Genomic DNA, 7,562 nt, shown 5'->3' with positions numbered 1-7,562 from the left:
AGACATTTATCTGCATATGAACTTACCTCGTATATACACTGAACGGATCGGATCGACTACTCGATAACTTTCGATTTCCCCCGATCTAAATCCGATTTCTTCCATTCTTGATCTATATACATTCAAAATTAACTCATTTATTCATTGATTCATTCAATTTAATCTACAAACACATATTTAGACATTTTTACACTTTAGCCCCTAAAGTTCCACATTTATTCAATTTATCCTCTATTTCATAAATACACAAAATTCACAAAATTCAATAAAACTCATGTTTGGTCGAATTACCCTAGTGCCCCTAGAAGCCCATATTTTTCATTTTTTTCACATTTCAACCCTTCAATTTACAAATTTCATAATTTAATCCTTATTTGACATTTTTGTCAAAAATCACTTTACAAAACATTAAAATCTATCAACAATTATTCATTTTCCATCATCAACATTCAAAAACATCAAGCTATCATCAATGGCGACTCACAAAATCATCAATAAATTTAGAAATTAGGGTATGGGCTAGCTAGTATTCAAAGCAACGATCTCAAAAACGTAGAAATCATCAAAAATCGAACTCAAAACATACCTTAATTAAGCCACACGAATGTCGAACCCTAAAAGACTTTGCAGCTCTCTTTATTTTCTTTGTTTTTGGTTGAAGAAGATGGAAAAATGATGAATTAAAATAGTTTTGTTTTATTTTAACTTAACTTAATTCATAGTTTACCATTTTACCCTTGGTTATTAAACTATTTAATCATCAAATATAAGGCCATTAATGTCCATATCCACTATCAATGGTCTAATATCAACAAAAGGACCTCATATTTAAACATCCATAACAATTAAACACATTTAACTAATAGCATGCAACTTTTGCATTTTACGCGATTTAGTTCTTTTATCAAATTGAGCTATTAAACGATAAAATTAGCTCACAAAATTTTCACACATATATAATCATATTCTATAAACACCAATAATAATATTAAAATAATTTTTTGACCTTGAATTTGTAAAATTGAGCTGTTACAATATAAGTAAATAAGTTTCACAACCATTTCTCACACATTTCTGTGCTGACATAGACGAAATCACTACAGGTAATCCACTCAACTCATCTGATTCATTTCAAAGGATTTCACCATTCTGACATTTTAGTTCAATAATCTTTTGTCTACAATTTATAATGGCATCATGCAGAGTCAACCAATCCATACTCAGAATTACATCAAATTCATCAAATGGCAATAGCATTAAATCAGCCGAAAAACAGTAACCCTGAGTCATTGAAGGACAGTTCTTGGAAGCTTTATCAACTAAAACATACTTGCCTAAGGGGTTCAATACTTTAATCATAAACTCAGTAAATTTAATAGGCAATTTCTAACTAGATTCTAAATTCTCATAAACATACGATGTGTCAATCCAGGATCAATCAATGTAATAACATTAGTGTCGTAAAGAGAGAATGTACCGGTGATAACATTAGGTGACAACGCTTCTTCACGAGCACGAATAGCATAAGCTCTAGCAGGTGCTCTGGCCTCAAATTCATAGTAGAGTCTTTTATTGTACCTCTACTACTAGTCACATTTCCATCGTTTCAAGGTGGCCTCCCTCTAGTGGCTGTATTATCGGGTCTTACATTTTGGAATTGATCTTTCTCAGCTAAATCAAGACAATCCTGAATAAAATGATTTGGGGAACCACATCTGTAGCAAGCTTTATTACTTTTATTCCAGCATTCTCCAAGATGTGGCCTCCCATAATGTTGACACTCGGGTTTGTTGTACACTGCCAACACTCGATACTAATGTAGCTTAAGCTTTAGGACTTGAGTATTGTTTTCCACAATCTTTGTTCGAATACCTGATTGAAGCATTTGGGCGAGTGAATAAATCTCTAGATTTCTTTGACAAAGACTGATATGGTTTATTCATTGGTCTTTTTCTTGAGCCTCTTGCCTCTGAATTTTCTTTTCTCTTTTCTTTGCTAAGTTCCTCGGCTTTGCAAGCTCTGTCAACCAGGACAACAAATTCTTTCAAATCTAGAATTTTTGAATAAAAGTTTAATATCCTCGTTCAACCTATCAATGAATCGTTTACACATGATTTCTTCGGTAGAAACATATTCCCGAGCATACTTACTCAACCGCACAAAATCTCTTTCATACTCGGTCACCATCATATGGCCCTATTTTAATTCTAGAAACTCTTTGTGCTTTTGAGCAAAAATTCTCTAACTTATATATTTCTTCCAGAACTCAGTCTGAAAGCATTCCCAGGTTACTCTTTCTCTCGATACCATTGATACTAGAGTATTCACCATTGGTACGCAGTGTCCCTCAATAATGATATGGCACATTTTAAACACTCAACTGGAGTACATGACAGTTCATCAAATACCTGAATAATGTTTTCAAGCCAAAATTCAGCTTGTGTAGGATCATCATCTATGGTAGCTCTGAACTCTTCAACCCCGTGTTTTCGAATATTATCAACTAGAGGCTTATTCAGTCGTTGAAGTTCCATAACTTGAGGAACTACTGGAATAGGTTAAGGATTAGGTAGGGGTGAAGGTTATTAAGCAATCGGATTTGTACAGACATATTGTGTGAATCATTCGTTAATCATTTGGAAAAAGGCTTCTTTAGCCTCTCCCTCGTGACTACTTGACACAGGTCTAGAATCAAATGGTGCTGCCCCTTGAGCGGGAGTTGGTGCATTACTCTCAACATCGTCAGCTACAACTCGATTGGGATCCATTTACTATACGAAAATACAGTTTAAAATTGTCAGGAGTCATCACACTTTCACAATTTATATATGGCATATAAAGCTAGACTCTTACACGCTACGTTAGTTCGAGAATCAACTAAACAGTAGCTCTGATACCAATAAATATAACACCCCTCAGTCATATTCAACACCGAAATAGGGTTGCAGAGTATTACTGGACTTATCATACATTAAACATACATTTCATATACAACTTAAACAATTCATATATATTTTAATCACAAACAATCATATTGTCCCTAATTCGAGTGTATGAGGCCCTAAACATGCATTGAGAGTGGTTCGGGACCAAACTGATAATTTTGAAAAATAAAAGGGGACACACACCTGTGTGGCCAGCCTGTGTGTCTCACACGGCCAACTGACACGCCCGTGGCACAGGTCGTGTGGACATTCAAAATGGGATCACATGGCCGTGTCTTAGCCCTTGTTCGACCCCATGTAAATCTCTGATTTGGGTCACATGGCAACACACACGCCCTTGTGGCTAGCCTGTGTGCCCTAAAAATGGCCATACATGCCCGTGTGCCAGGCCGTGTGCTAGGCCATTCCAAACCTGTAGGGTATACTGACTCATGTCACACGGCCAAGTCACACCCCTGTCTGTGAGACCGTGTGGAGCATACTGACTTGATTTTAATTTCAACACCAGGGGACACACAGTCGTATAACATAATCGTGTGTCACACACGGATGAGACACACCCTTGTGTCTCTGCCCGTGTGGACAAAAATAGGCTATTTACCAAGCCATTATGCCACCCAAACTTGTGCTCACCTACATTAAACTCAAAGGCACCAATACATAGCATCAATAGGCATTTCAATTCAACCAATTCAAACATAAATCATGCACATTCAATACTCCCATTTTCTATACACACTAATCACAAAACATGTCCTACCATTTATACCAGATTCACATTTACAATTCAATTAATTATACACTTCCAAATATGCATCATTTACCCTAATTTCCCAAGCAGACCAATATCCACAAATCAACCATTTGATGCACATAATGCCTATTACCATTAAGAATTACACAACTTTCATATACCTATCCAAGAACTCACAATCCAAGCCATATGTATATACATGATTCAAACATATCAAAACAACCCAAAATGAGCCATCACTCATGGCTATATATACAAACCAAAACATACACATTTACAAGCCAATTCAAATGGCTAAATTCACTTCCAACACATAACCAAAATGACCAAAGTTCCTATACATGCCATATACTCAAAACATAAGCACAAAAAGTACCAAAGTGATAGTAGGATAGTGTGATGAAGTCTCCGACTATCCCCGAATCCAAGCTAGCTTTGAAGTCACTATAAAACATAGAAAAAAAATAAACAAAGTAAGCTTTACAGCTTAGAAAGCTCGTATGAAATAATTAAGAAAATTTTACTATTCATTTACATTTTCAATAAGTAACTCAAATTGCATCAAACATTAAAAACCAAGTTAACATGGAGTTTACCCACATAATAGATCATAAGCTCACAACTTCATTTGATTCATTACTCAAATAGCTTTTCGTACATACATGTACCGATACGTATTAATTTCTCACCAATTCACATCTTCAGTATACCCGTTGAACCATTCAAAATACAAATCAGATACTCAAGAGTCTCGTACACTAGGTGCTCAAATCAAGGCCCGAAGCCAACTCAATGTGTCTCGCACCTGAAGTGCTAATATCATGGCCTAAAGCCAAATCAATGAAGCTCGCACCCAAAGTGCCAATATCATGGCCTGAAGCCAAATCAATGAATTTCCTAATGACACGTCACTAGTATCCTAATCTATTCCTAAGGTTCAACTGGGATTTTCAATGCCGAATCTTCGTCGAAAATATTCGTAGAGTTGAATTCACAATTCATACAATATCAAAGCATTTAAAGCATAATTATATCAATGCTTATTACATACGAACTTACCTCGGACGCAGAAACGACGATACGAGTCAACTAATCTGAGACTTTGTTCTTTCCCAATCTAAGTCCGTATTTCACTTTTATTGATCTATAAAATATCAAATTCATCTTATTTATATATCTATCTATTCAATTTAGTCCAAAATACACTTTAAAGCACTTTTAAACATTTGCCCTTATTGTTTCACCATTTTTACAATTTAGTCCTTATTTCACAAAATCAAAAATTCATGAATTTCAAGACTAACCAATGCTAGCGGAATTTCTCTAGTAATCATACAAGCCCATATTTTTCATTTGTTTTACATTTTAACCATTATGTTTCTACATTTCACAATTTAATCCCTAATTTGCATTTTCACTAAAAATCAATTTATAAAACTTGTATAATTCATAACAAACATTTATAATCTATCATCAAACTTCAAAACACACATGTATTCATCAATGGAAACATTCAAAATCTTTAACAGTTTTGCAAAATAGCCCCTAGGCTAGCTAGACCTAGCTACAACGATCTAAAAAACGTAGAAATCATTAAAATCGGGACAAAATTAGACTTACATGCACCAAGATTGATGGTCGAACCTTAGAAGCTCTTTTAATGGTGTTTTGTTTCCTAAATTTCGGCTAGATGAAGAAGAAACAAGATGATACCTTATTTTTCTTTAATTAATTTATCATTTAATTACCAAATTACATTATAAACCTTCATAAAATCATTAAAATTTCACCTAACCATGCCCATAAATGTCCACCCAAAATTTGAAATGGTTTAATTAGCATTTAGGTCCGCTATATTTAAAAACCAAGCTATTTAACACCTTTAACTAATAGAACACAAATTTTGCACTTAACGCGATTAAGTCCTTTTTATCAAATTGACTAATCAAACGATAATTTTTTTAAACAAAACTTTCACACAACCATTCAATCATACTGTAAACTTTAAAATAATAATAAAATAAATATTTTGACCTTAGATTTATGGTCCTGAAACCACTGTTTTGTTTTGACTAAAAACAGGTTGTTATAGTCTAATATTAAAAATCAAAAGTCGATTACATATCGTGCTAGAACTACGTCTTTAATTACATTATCTTCTTTATATTTTTCCACACTAATCTCGTGTTTTTCCCATGCTCAAGCACTATTTAGTTGTTTTACTTTCATATTTTTTTGTGTATTTATTTTGTTACTTGAGGACAAGCAACGACTTAAGTGTAGGAAAGTTTGACCTGTCACAATTTATATCATTTTGAATATTTAGAATATTGTGTTTAATTTATAAAAAAAATAAGTGTTTTTACACAATTTTGAGTAATGCCATGACCTAATGGGCTAATCAGGCCTAGGGATGATCTAACGGCTTCATTTAGTGTGTAGAGCACTATTTTCGGGCTTAAAACATGAATGGCAGCAGCAACGTTGTGACACCGAGGAGTGATGTCGACACACCAGACTTTGAAGCCAAAATATTCACATTCAAAAGGCAGTGTTGCGAGACCGGTCCTATGGTGTTGTAACACCGGTCCTATGGTGTTGCAACACCAGGCGACGATCAAGAATTTTAATTAAGGGTGTTTTCATCCACACAATGTAATTTAATTAGTTTTTAGGGCCATTAATAGACCTAATTAGGTCAGATCATAAACTCTACAATTAGATATGTTTAGCCTCAGTTTAGGAGGCTTAGCCAAGTAAGCCGTTTAGTTAGTTTTAGGTTTTTATTTCAATGTTCATTTTTTTCGATTTAGTCCTAAAACAATTTTCTTTATTGCCTAATTTGGATTCAAATTCAATCCAAGCTTTCAATTAATTAGTTTTTACTTATTTCTTTTCATTTTCCAATCGCAATCAGAGTTATCTTCGCAACTGTTAAAGGAAATCCTACTTTTGTATGCAAATCGATATCAAAACAAATTTATTTTCCTATTCCTTTCTTTTATTTAATTTGTTGTTTTGCATGTTGAATATGAATTTAGGGATTATTCCATCTAGATCCATGAGTGGCTAATTTCCTTAGGGAGATTAATGAATAGATGTGTGACTAATTAACGAATGAATTAGGGTTTAAATTCGAGTTAGTTGGCTTAAATTATGTGCATTTAAACCCCAAGAAGTGATGACCTTTGTAACACCCTAAACCTTAGGGTTAGAATTTTTGAGGTATGTGTTTAGGATCAGTGCGTAGGTTGAGCAATTGTGTTTGTTTCCGAGTTTTGATGTCAAAATGAGCCTGCTAGTTTTGTGGTTGGACGTGTGTTAGTTTACCTCTAGGTTTTGGGTTCAAATCCTTATATGTGTTTTAAGCAATTATTTTTTAAAATTTATTTTAGAATTGTTTTTAAAATTTTAAAATACTTATTTATTATTTTTATTTTATCATAAAAAAATCTCACGTTCTCCCTCTCCCACACTTCTTTGTCTCACCATTCTCTTTTGATTTATTGGAAGTTTTCTTTCTCTTCTATTGATCAATTTTTTTATTTCTTTAGGGTTTCAAATTTGTTGACATTAGTTACTACTTCTATATTCGTTTCTTGATTCTTTGAGTGTTGTATCAGGTAACTATCATCCTTTGGGTTATTGACTGATTTATTTTGTTATTGTTTTTGAATTGCTTCGTCGATCTCTTATAAATTGGTATGTTTTTGGAATTGAGGTTTCTGAACAGTTTGGTGAAGCGAATCGAACGATTATTGGTGCTTGATATTGCGTTCTAAGGTGTGTGTTCAGAAACTCTTCAAACTCATTATCGAATTGCTAATTGGGTTTTGTAGAATTTGGAAATTTTTGTATGTTTT

Source organism: Gossypium arboreum, chromosome 11 (assembly GCF_025698485.1).
Source record: "Gossypium arboreum isolate Shixiya-1 chromosome 11, ASM2569848v2, whole genome shotgun sequence".
NCBI lineage: Eukaryota > Viridiplantae > Streptophyta > Magnoliopsida > Malvales > Malvaceae > Gossypium > Gossypium arboreum.
The sequence above is the reverse complement of the archived record's forward strand: the minus strand, read 5'-3'. Positions refer to the sequence as shown.